Source organism: Nycticebus coucang, chromosome 8 (genome assembly GCF_027406575.1).
Source record: "Nycticebus coucang isolate mNycCou1 chromosome 8, mNycCou1.pri, whole genome shotgun sequence".
In the NCBI taxonomy this organism is placed as follows: Eukaryota; Metazoa; Chordata; class Mammalia; order Primates; family Lorisidae; genus Nycticebus; species Nycticebus coucang.
In genome coordinates, this window is record NC_069787.1 from 70,331,850 (window position 1) to 70,348,117 (window position 16,268).

A 16,268-nucleotide genomic window follows, 5' to 3' on the forward strand; every position below is an offset into this window, starting at 1 on the left:
AATCCATTAGCCAATAACTCTAGAAGTTAGTTAAGCCACTGGAATAGATTTTCTTGGGCAAAGAAGAGACTGGTAGAATACTTGGATTGGGGGCATAATTGCATAACAGCATCCAGTTGCAACAGATCCTTCCTTGTGAATGTCAAACCATTAGTCTTGGGCATGTGCTCTCATGGAAACATAGGCTTACAGTACATCATGGCCCATCCTCTGTAAGAAAGAGTAAATGATTATGAAAAACTAACATGCACGATTATCCTCCAGATCCCTATAATCCTTTCATGCTTATGTCTGAAAATATTAATTCATAAATGAGAAATTTCAACTGAACAAATAAAACTCTTTGAGGGAATCATCCTTCTTTATTGCAGTATGCTGTTTATGGAATAGCTCAAGGAAGCAGAGTGGCAAATCAGATACTTTTGTCACCCCTGAGACACCTTTTCATTTTTTGTAAGCTCCTTATGAATCTGAAGCTAATTTACAGGCTTTGATTGGTCTCAATCTGAAAGGAAGCCCAGGGGGATTAGCTCTGTCTCCCTCATCCAATTTCCTTCCATTACACACGGGCAACATCCTTTCTATTTGGAGAGTGTGTTGATGATGTTTTGTTATTAATGACTCTGACCTCCTGAGAGTCCCTGAAGACAACAATGATTTTTAAAGGTGGTTATAATTGTTAGACTGTGCTAATGCTCCTTGAGATCCTTGTTATGCACAGCAGTTACCTAATACCCCCAATATGCCCATAGAGAATTCAACCAAAGCCTTCTGTGCCATCTGGTGGAACATTTTTAAGTAGAAAATGGAACAAAACCTTTAGTGTGAAGTTGCAATGCAGTTCTAATTTAACCAAAGGAAGAAGAAATAGGAGTAATATTATAATAAAGAACAAATAAGTCTTTGCATTCAAAACTCTACTAGTGAGAAGAACATGAGGGGAAATACAGTCTCTGACATCAGCAAACTCACAAATCAGTGAGAAAAACAGAAGAATAAAGCACAACCTTTGACCCAATCAGAAAAAGGTGCTCAAATGTGTTCATGTGAAAGAGGCTAGGGATAAAGCTAATGAGGAAGGATTGATACTCTCCAGGTAAAGAATGGGACAGAGAGAAGATTAGAGAAGAGATAATAAAGTTGAGCCCGAAAGACAAGTGAAAATTTCCCTAGAGAAAATGCCACAGAAGTATATTTCTGGGGCAAAAGTATAAAAAAAATCAAAGATATGGAAATATAAAAATGCTTTTGGGTCAGGGGAAAGTTGGATAATGTCATGGGGTTATAATGAAGACATTCAAAGTGTGGGCAAGAATAAGTGCAAAGGTCTAACTTGCAGGGGTGTCCAACCTGTTGGGGCTGCATGCAGATATTTGAGGACTGTTTTGCTTCTCTGTGGTATCAGATATCACAAAAAGTATGCACAGGCATTTCTCTTTTTGCTCATCAGCTTTGTTAGTGTGTGTATAAATGTGTGGCCCAAGACACACTACTCTTCCAATGTGCAGCAGACAAGAGAAAAGGGTGGAAACCCTTTGGTCTAGTGGTAAATAAAGGTTTCAACAGTTTAAACTCATAGGGTAGGAAGCAGGCCAGTGAGACTGAAGCACAATAGAATACTGAGATATTCTGAAAAGAATACTGAGATAGAGCAAGAGGAGAAAACAGAAGCTAGGTCCTACATAGCCTCGTAAACTATTGTAACATCTTTAAGTTTATCCTATAAGCAATAGAAAGTCATTGATTTATGTTAAAGATGATGTAATTTATTTTTAAAGGGTTCTTCTGGCTACATTGTGGAGAATGAACAATGGAGGGCAGTGTGGATACTCAGGGTACTTAGATACTTCCTCGTGAACCAGGAGAGATGTAATGGTTAATTGAACTAAAAACCTACCTATAGACTTGGAAAGAAATAAAAAATTAGATACAATTTAAGGGTAAAATGGACATAACTTAGTTATTGATTAGAGGAGGTAGTGAAAGAAAGGGGTAATCAAGAATAATTGCTGAACAAAGGTAGCAGGCTAGCATGCAAGCAGATTTAGGGTGAGAACTCTGGGAAGTTATCCTGAGCTCTGATTTTAGTTGTAGTAAGTTTGAAGTAACTATCATAAAACCTACTGGAATCTCATGTTAACAATGAAGGGAGAGACTTGGGCTGGATTCATGGAAATAGATGAGATCTATTAGAAAGATAGTGTTGAGAGAGAAGAGGAAGGTATTACATCAAGCCCAAGACAAAGTGATCCAAAAAGATTGGGGTGAGAAAGAATTACCTGCATAGGACAGTGGGAAGGAATAGCTAGTGAGGGAGATGAAAATGGAAATTCTATAAGAAAAATGTTTCCAGGAAAAAGGAGGACTAAACTATGTTGGATAGTGCTGAAATAAAGAGAAGAGTATAGAAAAGTTGACTTGGCAACATGGAGGATGTTCATAGCATTGGTAAGAACACTTTCTTTGAGGAATGAAGACCTATATAGAAGAGACGATATGGACAGGTCTTTTAATGAATTTTGGTAAAAAAGCAGAGAAAGGGGTTAGTGGCTACAGAGAAAAATGTGGGTAAAGGGAGGTATGGTATAGGAGTTGTTTCTTGTTTTATACATTTATTTATTAAAATAGTATATACTATTATTTTGAAATGCTAAATAGCATTAAAAAACTTAATTAAAAAAAAAACAGCAGTTCCCTAACCTTACTCAAGAAGCAACCACTTTTCACTCTTTTAGCTATTTCTTCTTGTTATTTCCATTCTATTTCTAAACTGTTAATTTAAAAAGTAGGAGGCAGTTGGTGTAAGGCTATCTCCATACTCGAAGTTTCTGTGTAACAAACCACAATATAATTTAGCACATAAACAAACTGAAAACCAAATTAGGAAGGTAGCAAACAGCTGAGACTTGTTCAATCACAAGCAGCCAAATTTCAGCCATTCAGAGGCAGACAACTGATAGACCCTGTCCAATAAGGCAAACACCTGGCTGCTGTCAATTGTGGTTTGTGCCCTCCAACACTCATGCTACAATTTAATTGCCATTGTAGCAATATTAAAAGGCAAGACCTTTAAGAGATGATTAGGCCATGAGGGCTTTGCTCTCATGAATGCATTAATGCTGTAATTGCAGTTTTGGAATTGCTATCTCAGGAGTCAGTTCCTTATAAGAGGACGAGTTCGGCCCCCCTTTTGCTCTCACCTTGCCCTGAGTTGCATTTCCACATTCTGCCATAAGATGATGCCTAAGAAAACCCTTGTCAGCTGCCAATCCCATGATCTTGGACTTCTCAGATCTAGAATTATGAGTCATATAAGTTTCTGTTTATTATATTAATAAATCACCTACTCATAGGTATTATGTCACAGCAACAGGCTAAGACACTGATCAAGCTTTTCCAGCACTTTACGTCCATGTTCTGTCTATAGTCACGGCCCATATTGTAGAACTGAGCCTCTGACCTCTCTGGCTCTGAGCACTACCTGATTCATGAATCATCCTTTGCTCAAATAAATGCTATTAAATTGAATGTGTCAAAACATTTTCTTTTTATAGAATAATACATTTATATTACTATTTCTTCATTTATTAAGACATTTTTCTCTTAACTCACTACCATAAGAGATTAACAGTTTTTTTTTTTTTTCTTTAATGGCATATACTAGAATAGAGGTTGGCAAGAAGGCCAGATATTTTAGGCTTTATGGGTCATTTTTCTTGGTTATAACTATTCAATGCTGTTGTCATAGCATAAAAAAATATACAGATGATACATACATGAATGAGCATGGCTGAGTTTCAATAAAACTTTAATTAGCAAAACAGGTGGTGGGCCAGATTCAGCCTGCCGGCTATAGTTTCCCAGCCACTGTTCAGAGCATGAATTCGCATTTGAGATTCATTCAGGAGAGTGAGGGTGATTGATGATGCAGTGTCTAACTAAAGGTTTTGAAATGACCAAGTGCAATGTACCACTTCATAGGATGTCAGGGCTCTTTTCAATCTTCACATCTCACCACATCCTCAGTATTATAACAAAAGAACAGAAGCTGGCTAGTTTCCTCACAGCAGCCATAAAGTTAATGAGAACATTCCTGCCCCACTGGACATGGCCCTTAGTCACATACCATATTTAGATAGAGCTAATTTCTCCACCTGGTGATATACCAAGTGAGCTCAGCTCCATATATGGCTGTATCTGCAGACCCTATCCTCTCTCTCATCCAGAGCTCAGAAATCAAAGACAATTAGAATATTGCCTGTTAATGTCTGTGAAACCAAAGAAGTCTCCAAATCCCCCTAGTAAACCTTGGTTTAGAAAGTTGACAAACAAGGCTCTCCATACTCTAACCAATGAGCTATATTTCTTTCCTTGAAATGGCTCTGGTTTTGTCATGGCTCTTAACACCCAGCAGTTCAAGGACAGGATATTCTCTTTGACAAAATGAATAATCTGTAAACAGGCTTAAAAAAAGACACCATTAAATTATCCAAGTTTCCTGGTGGCCTATCTTGTTCTTTCTGGTGCTGTACCTTCTGGAGGTTTGAGAAATTCAGAATAGCTTGCATCTACCATTGCAGTATCATGCAGAGTAGTTTCTGGTGTAGCATGGCAGAGATAGAATGAGAGCCCCATGCCACCTCACCAGTCTGACACCAACCTTGATATATCAAACGGTGACATGGGCGACTCAAGACAAATTAACTAATACATCACAAAATCTTCACTTTAGCTCTAAGCTTTGGGAGGTAGAAAGAACCTATAGCTTTCTGGTCAATATTTTTCAATAGACTTTATTTTTAGAACAATTATAAGTTACCACAAAATTGAGTAGAAAGTACAATGATTTCCCATATATGTCCTGCTTCCACATATATACAATCTCCCTCAGCTACCAGAATCCCCTACCAGAGTGACACATTTTCTATAGTCGATGGGTCTACACTGACACATCATCATTATCACCCAAAGTCCACAGATCACATTAGGGTTCACTTTTGGTGCTGTACCTTCTGGGGCTTTTCACAAATTTATAATAGCTTGTATCTACCATTGCAGTATCATGCAGAGTAGTTTCAATGCCCTAAAGATTCTCTGTGCTCTATCTTATACATTTTATGGTTGCATTTATTGAATTTAAAAATATAATCATTTAATTAAAATGATTCAGCCTTATCAAAAAGAAAACATTGTTTTCAACCAAAATGCATTTTCCTGGTTACTGTAAAAATAATTGTTTGTTTAAATAACAGATACTCCATGGATAGCATAGATTTTCACATAGATTATTGATAATATGTTGCATTGGAGATGGGGTGTGTGTGAGAGAGAGAAAACATCCAACTAGTTAAACTTAAGAAATCCGTCCTGCTTGTTAACCCTTCGACAGATTTCTATCTTTCAGAAGAACTCGTATTCAGGTTCTGGAAGAGTTGGCTGGTTTGGGGACTTTCATGAGACAGCAACATGTTTAGGGAGAGAGACCTGACATATTACAACAGCTTCATTTGGATTTGTTCTAATTTATACTTGTGATAATGAAGTGGCACTTTTATACGGTACTGATATTTTCCCTGGGTGCAGAGGGACCTTCTTGGACAGCAAAATTGATTTGGATTGTCCACAGATCTTTAGAGTTCCTGGGGATAAGGCTATTTAGAAAAACAAATTTTCAGTAGGATTTTGGCACTGGAGCCCAGTAGAGAAGGGTCAGACTTAGAGAAAGTGAAATCAGCCTGTCTAGCCCTGTGTTCCAAAGCCCATGAATGAGCAGGACTGCGTAGGTCTGGCTGCAGCATGGGTTTGACCAGGCCTCAACTCAGAACAGCAAGCTAACATTCTGCTCTGAACAAAGCAAGTGGCTCTTCAGAGAGAGCATCAGGAGTCCACAGCTCAGGGATCTCAGAAAAAAATTTTTTTGTGGAGAATAAATCTGTCCCAATGCATCTATTATTTTCCACTAGAGGGAAAGAGAAAATTCTCGGCAGTGGAATCTCCCACTGTCTCCCACTGGCCCCCACTGTCACTTCCTCTATTTTCCTCACAGTGCCTGTCACCACATATTGTCCATTTCAGCTCTCTTAGATCTATTTTTGCTGCCCCTGCCACTGCCCTGATTGAAGTTGACAAAAGCAGGAGATAAAATGGGAGGGTGACACAAGGGACACATTTTCTGTTGGGCTCCCAGCATACCTTGAAGTGTGGCTTCAAGTGCAAGCAGTTTATCAAGGGAGCACCCCAGAAAGACCATGAAATGAATGAGCAAAGCAGGAGGCCAAACTGAGAGGGGAGCCCAGGAAAATGTGCACAGAGGGGCGCTACCTTCAGATCCCAGAGGGGAGCTTTGGAGGGTAGGTCATGCCACCTGCCAACACTGCCCTAAACGGAGGTGAGGAGGCCGAGCTTTCTGGTGTTTGCACCAGTCAGTCACTGATCTTCTGCTAGCATGGTGAGGCATTGCATGTTCTGTGAGGAACAGCCACAAAGTCTGGTCATGCAACAGGAAAGTATCTAAGAGAATATGGGCAGAACATGGACATCATCCTTTTAGAGAATTTGGCAAAAAGTTGACCTCCTGTCCCCCACCCCCAATTTTTTAAGTTTTCCACTATATGCAAGGCAGTGTTCACAATACTGATATACATTTTCTTATTGAATCTCTACCTAAGGATAAATATTATTAACACCCCATGTTATACATGAGCAAATTTAGGCTTAAAGCAATTCAATAATTTGGCCAATGTCAAACAACTTCTAAGCTATAAAGCTAGAAGTTGAAACCAAGTTTAGCTTAACCCACCATCCATGCAGTGAGGCACAAAGTCTGCATCTCAAAACACTCTCCAAACTTATCCTATTACTCAAGATTTTCAAAATTACTCAAATTTTGAAATATTCATGCCTTTGATGGCGGAGCTTGTCTGGAATGGCGTTTATCTTGTGCCAATGCTCTCATGTTCGTCTCTGTCTACACAGCACACCTCCGTCCACTGTTTAGAGTGTTGTGACTGTACTTCAGACAGGTTCAGGAATATTGTTCTTCACAGCCCACCTCCAGCCACTGTCAGTCAGTGTGTCCTGACTGTATTTCAGATGGTTTCAGGGATATTATTCTTGACCGCATACCTCCATCCACTGTCCATGTGCCCTGACTGTATTTCAGATGGTGTCAGGGATATTGTTCTTCATAGCCCACTTCCATCCACTGTCATTGTGCCCTTCCTGTATTTCAGACAGTTTGGGGGATATTGAAGAAGGCTCCATGGAAAGCTTGACACTGATGATGGTTTGGTGGTGAGATGTGGGGGAAGACTTTTCAGTTAGCCTGGGCAGAGTGAGTAAATTCAAAGGCTAGAAAATGCAAAAGGTGTTCAGGAAACAGAGCCCATATGTCTGTCTGGCAGATAGGGTAGTTAGGAACAGGTCACGAAAATGAATACTTTCTAGACTACAGGAAGCTTTGAATGCTCTGCTAAGGGTGATAGTTTTTATTTTGTAGGTAATAAAGAAACATTAAAGGATCTATTTTTTTTTAATGAGTGGTTAGAATAAAGGCTGCCTAACAGTATCATTATTATTTTGAGTTATTTTGAGCAATAAAATATAAGTAATTTTTGCCTAGATCAATGGCAGGGGTTGGTAGGCAGAATTGATAAAGAGAACCAACCGTAATGTCTATATCAATAGCTCCAGCCTAACTTATGGCATCTGGACTATAGCAGCAGTGTCACCAACGCCATAGCCTCACAGAAGAGAAAATACCCACCACAATCCCAGGATTGAAAAATTAGCAGGGGAAACCAAGAATGAAGCCAGGAATTGTGTTTCAACAAGCCAGCCCACATGCTAGTCTCTCCCAAAAGTAACACAGGGTTGTGTGCATGAGAACTGTGCATTTATCACTTGACTAGTGCTTGGCTCATCCTTACATACCTGACTTGGGCTTTGGATGGTTTCAGTTATTACTGGTCTATCTCTGGGACAATCCTTCCAGAATCCTGGGAGTAGGATCCCAAGTCTAGCAACCATCTTTCTAGTCCTGTTCTTCCCTAATTAACAACAAACAACAGCAATTATGGCAACACTAGCTCTTCCACTATCAAATCCCCAAAGCCCAGCCTCTACCCACTTCATCCCCAAGCCCAGTCTCTATCTCTCATCTCTAAATATAATCTCAGTCCAATAATCAAAGAAGACTCTAGAAAAGAGTGTCCAATCTGCACCCACAGGCCACACACTGATTTTTTGAGACCTGCCTCACTTATTTCTGCTGTCAGATGTTGTGAAAAAGTGTGCATGTGTGAACCTTTTGGTTTGCTCATCAGTTATCTGTTGGCATTTGTGTATTTAATATGTGGTCCAAGCCAACTCTTACTTTTTCCAATTTGCTACAGAGAAAGGAAAACCTGTGAGGCCTAGCTAAACTTGTTCTTTTCCTAAGAAAATATTTCTTTCATATAAGAAATTTCTTTTCTTTTTTTTAGAGACAGAGTCTCACTTTGTCACCCTCTGTAGAGTGCTGTGGTGTCACACAGCTCACAGCAACCTCCAGCTCTTGGGCTTAGGTGATTCTCTTGCCTCAGCCTCCTGCTAAGAAATATTTTTTACAGGCTTTCTTAGTATGTCTCTTTCCCTTTTACTAGCAGGCTTTGAATTTCCAAAGCCCTATGATTTAGAAAAGAATTACTTCACCTCCTCCTCCAGGTACGGGCCCTAATTAGTTTAAGCTAATCCTCCTATCCCATCCCTTCATGTAGTCATTGGTTCAGGGATGAGCAAATGATGGATGTAAGGCCATTTAGAGACAACCTTTCTTTCTAGCAGTATCAAATCAAAGAAGCCTGTAGCCACCAAATGCCCATAGCCATTGGATAAGCATGGAAGGAAAGAAGCTTGTAATGAAAAGACATAACTTAGCCCTTGCTTGAGCATTGGATAAGATCAGTCTTAAAGCCTTAAAGTCTGCAAATGACTTTCCAGTTATAGCACATAAAATTAAAGCATCTTATACTAGTTTAGAAACTGCTTTCTGTTGCTTGCAACCAAAATGGCCCTAATTAATCTATCCTGAGATCTTCCATTACCTCATTTGCTGACTTGAATAACCTGAAGTATATTGTTCTCTATTCCATCCCTCCCAATCCTCTTTCCCTTCCAGAATAAACACATGCAGTTGTGACAAAAAAGACATGTTTATAGGCAGCTTAGAAATATAAAGTTACAGGTAGGTTACAAATACCATAACAACAACATTATCCTACACAGTTAGAGACAGTGGCAACCATGACTCATCATCTGCTTTCTGGTTAAAGAAGTGATGATTCTTTTTTTTGATGTGGAATAAAATCCAAATATTTTCTTAACTACACATGACATTTTTATCTCGAGTTTTATTTTAAAGTTTTTCCCCTCATGTAATGCAGTTTGAATTATTCAAATGTGCAGCATCAATTCAAACAACATGTAAGCAATAAACAATTAGCATATCCATGAGGTTTTGCTGATCTAGCTACCTAATTGCACAATGAGCTCAAGTTTGATGTGCAAATACAACTCCTAGCCAAGGACTTTACCCAAACCTGTATTCACCTAAACTTCATTTTTGAAGGAGTAATGTTGTCACTAAAGATCACCCTCTGCTTTTCCTCCTCTTACAAACAAACTGATAGCTAAAAGAACCAACTTGAAGCCTATTTGGGGAACATGATTCACAAAAAAGCACAAAAATCCTATGATGGGATGGTTTATCCTCTGTCCATACTATAGTGATGACAGTCTAATCCACCTACATATCTCATCATTCAATTCTATTCTAAATCTATGAAGTGCTCCTCTCAAAAGAAGTGGATCAACTTTAACATGCACAGAATCTCTATTTAAACTACATTCTGATGAAGGAGGTTTCACCAGGGCTGAACCCTCCAAATAAATGACATTTCGGGGGAATCATCTTCTGATTTGGTGGCTGAGATAAATAATTACTTAACATTTAAAACTATATCTCTAGGGTGGCGCCTGTGGCTCAGTGGATAGGGCACCGACCCCATATACCGAAGGTGGTGGGTTTGAACCCGGCCGCGGCCAAACTGCAACAAAAAATAGCCGGGCATTGTAGCGGGCACCTGTAGTCCCAGCTACTTGGGAGGCTGAGGCAAGAGAATTGCTTAAGCCCAGGAGTTGGAGATTACTGTGAGCTGTGATGCTATGGCACTCTACTGAGGCATTCTACTCTGTCTCTAAAAAAAAAAAAGAAAAGAAAGAAAGAAAAAAGAAAAAAAAACACAACTATATCTCTAGTATAATTATCTAACATTTAAAACTATAGCTCTACATATCTCTATATCAACCTAAAATTTGGAACCAGAAGTCTAACAGAAGGGGAATAGTTCAATGACTAAGATCGTTTTTAACTCTTTTTTTGACCCCTTTGAACTCCTTCGATCATCTGATGAAGCCAGTAAATACCTTCTTGGAATAATATCTTGATCCATAAAATAAAACACATTACATGAAAATAATATTAGAAAGGAAACTCATTGTATTATAATAAAATCATCAAAATATTTAAAAATTATGACTGAATATTAGTTTTAATTTTTTATTAATGATTAAATAACAAGATCTAGTAGCACATCTGAAAATTACCATAATTTCAAAGTGATGACAAGTATTAAGAACATCTCGTAGTGTTTGCAAAAACTCTAATGTGATGGGAAACATGGGTATTTCAGTTGTGACAACATTACAAATACTGCTAATACATCTGTGGGTTGTTATCTATGTTCACAGTAAAAGAAAACACTAAATTTCACTTAGAAATAAGTGAAAACATGATGTAATAACTTTTTCTCACCCAAGCTTGTGGGCTTCCTGAGTTCCATGTTAAAAATCCTTATTCTGAGAGCATAGACTCTTGGATTAATTCACAGCTTTTCTAACTTTGTGGACTTCAATTTTTTGGTGGGGGCCTAGATTCCTATAATAATTGAATTAAAGCATGGACACTCTATATATTAAATTGCACACACAGAGATATTTTTCTTATAATCTGATGTTGAGGCAGTTTTTGAAATCCAGGTTAGCAACCCCCGTGCTATTGGGTAGTTATTCCATTTGTTGTTTATTCAACTGCCTAACTATAAAAGCAAGTATTTTCAGATGAAGAAGATGACAGGGACAGAGAAGAAAGTGAAAAAGATAAAGGGTATGGCTGGAATTATTAGTAAACTATAGGAACAGCAGTAGGCAAATCTAATAGAATTCAGTAATAAGGACTTAAGTAGAATATTCTAGACAAATTTCTTTCTGCAGGTACCATAAATAATCTTTACCTGCATAGGACATTTACTGATTTTACCTGCTTGCTACCCATTTACCTTTTATTTGACAATCACACTCCAATTTTCCATTAGAGAACTAAATGCCTCACTCCTCACTCCCATTCTTAGTCAACATTATTAGGTTGGAGTCATCTCTGTCCTCAGCCTCAAATTCAGGCTTATTTCTTGTTTCAGAACATTTATCCTTCTGTGCTGTTGTAATCGGGTCAGATATTAGCTTGCAACCTACCCAGTAAGTCAAACAGGTGACACTCAATTCTAAGACTTTTGGTAGAACTTATAAGCAAGAGAAATCCTCTTTTAAGTGGGATGAAAGGAATGAATACTGTCAGCCATTTTGCTACCATAAAGAAACAATCTGCCTGAGCATAGAGAGTAGATAGAAAAAAACGGAGGTCAGAGATGGAGAAATCAGGAATGAGTCTTGATGAAGTTATCTGGATCCCTAGATCCAACTGGACCTGAAATCAAACATATCCATGGGTTCATGTTACACGAGTCAATATGCTCCCTTCTTTTCGTTGAGACATTTTGAGTTTGACATCTATTCTTTAGCAGTTGTTCCGACTACCACACTCCTTATTATCTGTCTAATTAAACTAGTGGGCAAAGTTCTTAGATGTCAGCAGCGACATCTTCTCTTAATAGCTAATTCTTCACAACCTAACAGAACATTTTCTATTTTTCAGATTATCTCTGCTAGCCTATTTCCCTCACACTCATCTTTCAAATATTTCTGCTTCCATCATCAAACAAGATCCAGGATTCGGATGTGAGTGGAATATGGAACAAGGAGGGCTGCTGAGTACTAGCATCCCTACTAGTACATGAGTGTGCGAATGAGCCCATGTGTGCTTTTCAAAAAGGAAAACGACTTTTATACTGTTTGTTCACATTATTTCTTCCTATTGATATATCTGGCTTTTAACACAGTTGAGTATATCATCTAATATCTATAAGTGATTAGGATAATTTACTGACCTTAATGTTCTTAAAATTTTGCTTTATTTTAAAAGTCTCTACAGGCATCAGATAGTCAACCAACAATGTACCTTTGTGGGGAAGAAAAAGTGTATTGTCATTTCTAGCAAAATGGATGCAACTATAGGTCATTATAAGTAAAATAAACCAAGCAGAATAAGACAAATATTACACATTCTCAATCATATATGGGAGGTTAAAAAGAAGATTTCATGAAGATAGAGAATGTATTGGTTGTTACCAGAGGCTGGAGATGGTAGCGGAGTGAGAGTGGGATATAGAGAGGCTGATTAATGTGTACAAATATTCATCTAGATGGAAGAAAGAAGATCTGTGTTTGATAGATAAGTAGGGTGACTATAGTTAACATTAATCCAGTGTATATTTCAAAAAAGCTGGAAAAGACTACTTTGAATATTCCTAGCCTAAAGAAAAGATAAATATTTAAAGGGATGGATATTCCAATTGCCCTGATTTAAACTTTACATGTTATATGAACACATCATATTATCACATGAAAATACACACGTCTGTTGTGAATCAATAAAAAAAAGGCGAAACCAAACAATAGACAGTCAAAGTCTCTTCTCTCACAGAGTTTCTGACAACAGAGGAGAGAGGAAATTAAAAAATGACAAAATAATTCAGATGGGAATGAGTTGCTATGAAGAAATTTTTAAAAGAACAAAATAATAGAGAATGACTTAGTGGGGGAATGGTCTTTACACTGAATGGTTATTGTAGGTTTCTTTCTTTCTTTTTTTTTTTTTTTACTAAATCATAGCTGTGTACATTAATGCAATCATTGGGTGCAATGTGCTGGTTTTATACACAATTTGAAATATTTTCATCAAACCGGTTAACATAGCCTTCATGGCATTTTCTTAGTTATTGTGTTAAGACATTTATATTCTACACCTAGTAAATTTCACATATACCCTTGTAAGATGCACCGTAGGTGTGATCCCACCAATTACCCTCCCTCCACTCCCTTCCCCTCCCTCTCCCCTTTCCCCTTCTTCTTGGTCTATAATTAGGTTACAGCTTTCATAAGGTTTCTTGATAATCATAAATTTATTTTACCAGGCAACTACAATTCTCATATACCCCTCCTGGGAGTAAAAATTAGTGCAAACACTTTGTAAAACTGCTTGGCTTTAACTATCTATCTACTCAAGTTGTGTGATTGCATTGTGAAAATATAATAATATTTAAATATGTCATCCTCTAGGGCCAATAAAGATCCTTCCCAACATTTCTTCCTCCTCACTCCCATAGGTAATATGGACAGATTACCACGCAGTTTTTCTGTTGAGAAAGATAATTTAGGTATGGCATGGCTTGGTGATAACAAGGACAACCACAGCAACATAATAATAGTAATAATAACATATGTGATGCTTATTATGTGCCAATCACTGTTTGAAGCACTTTATAAATATTAATTCATTCAATCCTGTGAGTAAAAGTGAAAAAAAAACTGCATTCATTTTTCATATGATAAAACTAAGCCACAGAGATGTTCAGTAAGTTGCTCAAGCACAGCCAGCAGGTGACAGAACCAACTCTGGTTTCTGCACCCCTAAATCTCAGATTCGAACTACTACACACTGGTGCTTTTGCCAAGGTACTAATGAATTAATAGGATGATCCTATCAAGAAATGAACATAGGTCCTAAAAACAAATAGGTCTTTGCTCAAATCCCAGCTTCACCGTTTATGACCTTCGTAACTTAGAAAAACTCTTTTTTTTTTTATTTGTTATTTATTTATTTGATCTTGATTCTATTTTGCCCAGGCTGGTTTTTCTTTTTTTTTTTTCTAACAAAGCATTTTTTTCTTTATTGTTAAATCAAAAAGATTTAATTTTCTTTAATGTAAGGATAAAAATAACTATTGTCCCAGCATGAGTTCACCGCAAGGCAGAGCCTGAGACAAAGACCTGGGTGCAGGTGTTTTATTTTGAAGATAATCCAGGAAGCAGCAAAATAAAAGAGTGGGAGAATAAAATTTGGAGGAAAAGACAGCATGAGGTTGTGTTATTTGTGTGTACTGTGGGCACCAAGAGCCATGTGCCTACGTGTCCCTCGGAATTGCTCACCTGTGTGGAATGAGCCTGGAGCATTTATCCACTCCTTCCCGCTCTACTGTGGTTGAGAGTTTCCCTGGGGCATTAACTTTCCAGCATTACTAGGCTGCATTTGCAATGCTGGGGGAGCACCAACTCTGTGACATTAGGAATGTGACATCATTCCTGTAGTGGAATGCACAGTGTGCTGAGGCCGGATGTAGCAAAAGAGATGGCTCTGAGCTGGACTTGAATACCTATTGCAGCAACAACTGAAGTAAGAAGTAGGTTGAAGGGGTATGCCAAAACAACTACTGCCCAAAACATCTACTACCCTTTTTTTTTTTTTTTTTTAGCTTTGGTTAAGATTAGAGATGATTCAGAACATCTACAACCTGTCTGACTATAGTAAATAAATCCTACAGCCTCTCACCCTTCAAAGAGAGTAACCTGAATTGATCTACAACTATAGTTACCTTTTCTTCTACTTCTACTAATTACATTGTGATTGAGCAATTGGAAACTCAGATGAAAAAAAAGGAGCTTTGATCTTTAAATCACAACCTATAAAATAAACTCAAAATTCATCATATATTTAAATATAAACCTAAAATTATGTAATTCTATATAACAACTTAGAAGAAATTCTTTATGACCTGGGGGTTAGGCTAAACACAATCCATAAAAGAAAAAAACGAGACGTCATCAAATTTAAGAAGTTCTGCTTTTAAAAAGTAATGCTAAGAGAATGAAAGGACAAAGCACAGGAGGTGGGGGAGGGGAATAGCTGCAAGGTGGATATTTATAAAGAATCTGTATTCAGAATATATAAAGAGCATTCACAACTCAGTAATAAGCAAACAAGCAGCCCAATGAAATAACATTCAAGAGATTGCAATAGACATTTCATCAAAGAAGATATTCAAACAGCAAATACACATATGAAATACCATCACCAATCCTTAAGGTAATGCAAATTAAAATCACAACGAGATATCACTACATTTCCACTAACGGTAAAATCACTGACCACATCAACTGTTGGCCATGTTTAAGGCATCTGGAACTCTCATACACTGCTGGTGGGAATGTAAAATTATATAACCACTTTAGAAACAGTCTGACAGTTTCTTAAAAAGTTAAACATACACATACTATATCACGCAGACATCCCTCTCTTATCCAAGAGAACTGACAGCATCTGCCCATGCAAGATCTGTATATAAATGTTCAGAGCAGTTTAACTGGTAATTGCTAGAAACTGGAAACAACCCAAGTGCCCATCAACAGGCAAATGGATAAACTAATTGTAGTGTATCAGTACAATGGAAAATATTCAGATATATCTTATTTATTATTATTTTTTCTGAGACAGACTCTTGCTCCGTTACCCAGGTTAGAGTACAGTGGCTTCATCACAGCCCACTGCAACCTCAAACTCTCGGGCTAAAGCGATCCTCCCACCTCAGGCACCTGGAGTGCCAGAATTAGAGCAGTTCAGATAAATTTTTTAAAGAGGATAAACTATTTATACATGCAGCACAACATATTAATCTAAAAATAAATTACGCTGGGTATAAAAAGCCAGAAAAAAAAGATTTATACCCTGCATAAACTTGTTCATATACAATGCTCTAGGATGCAAACTGATCTGCAGTGATAGCAAACCAGTGGTTTCTTGGGGAAGTGGGAGCAGAAGAAGAATTACAGAGGGGCATGAGGAAACTTTTGGGGATGATGAATATGTCCATTGTTGTGATTGGAGTGATGGTTTCACAAGTGTATTCATATGTCAAAATCAGCAAATTATACTGTCTTTGTATATGCAGTTTATTATAAGTTATTAAATTATTATTATGATGAAATTGCCCCTCGCTTAA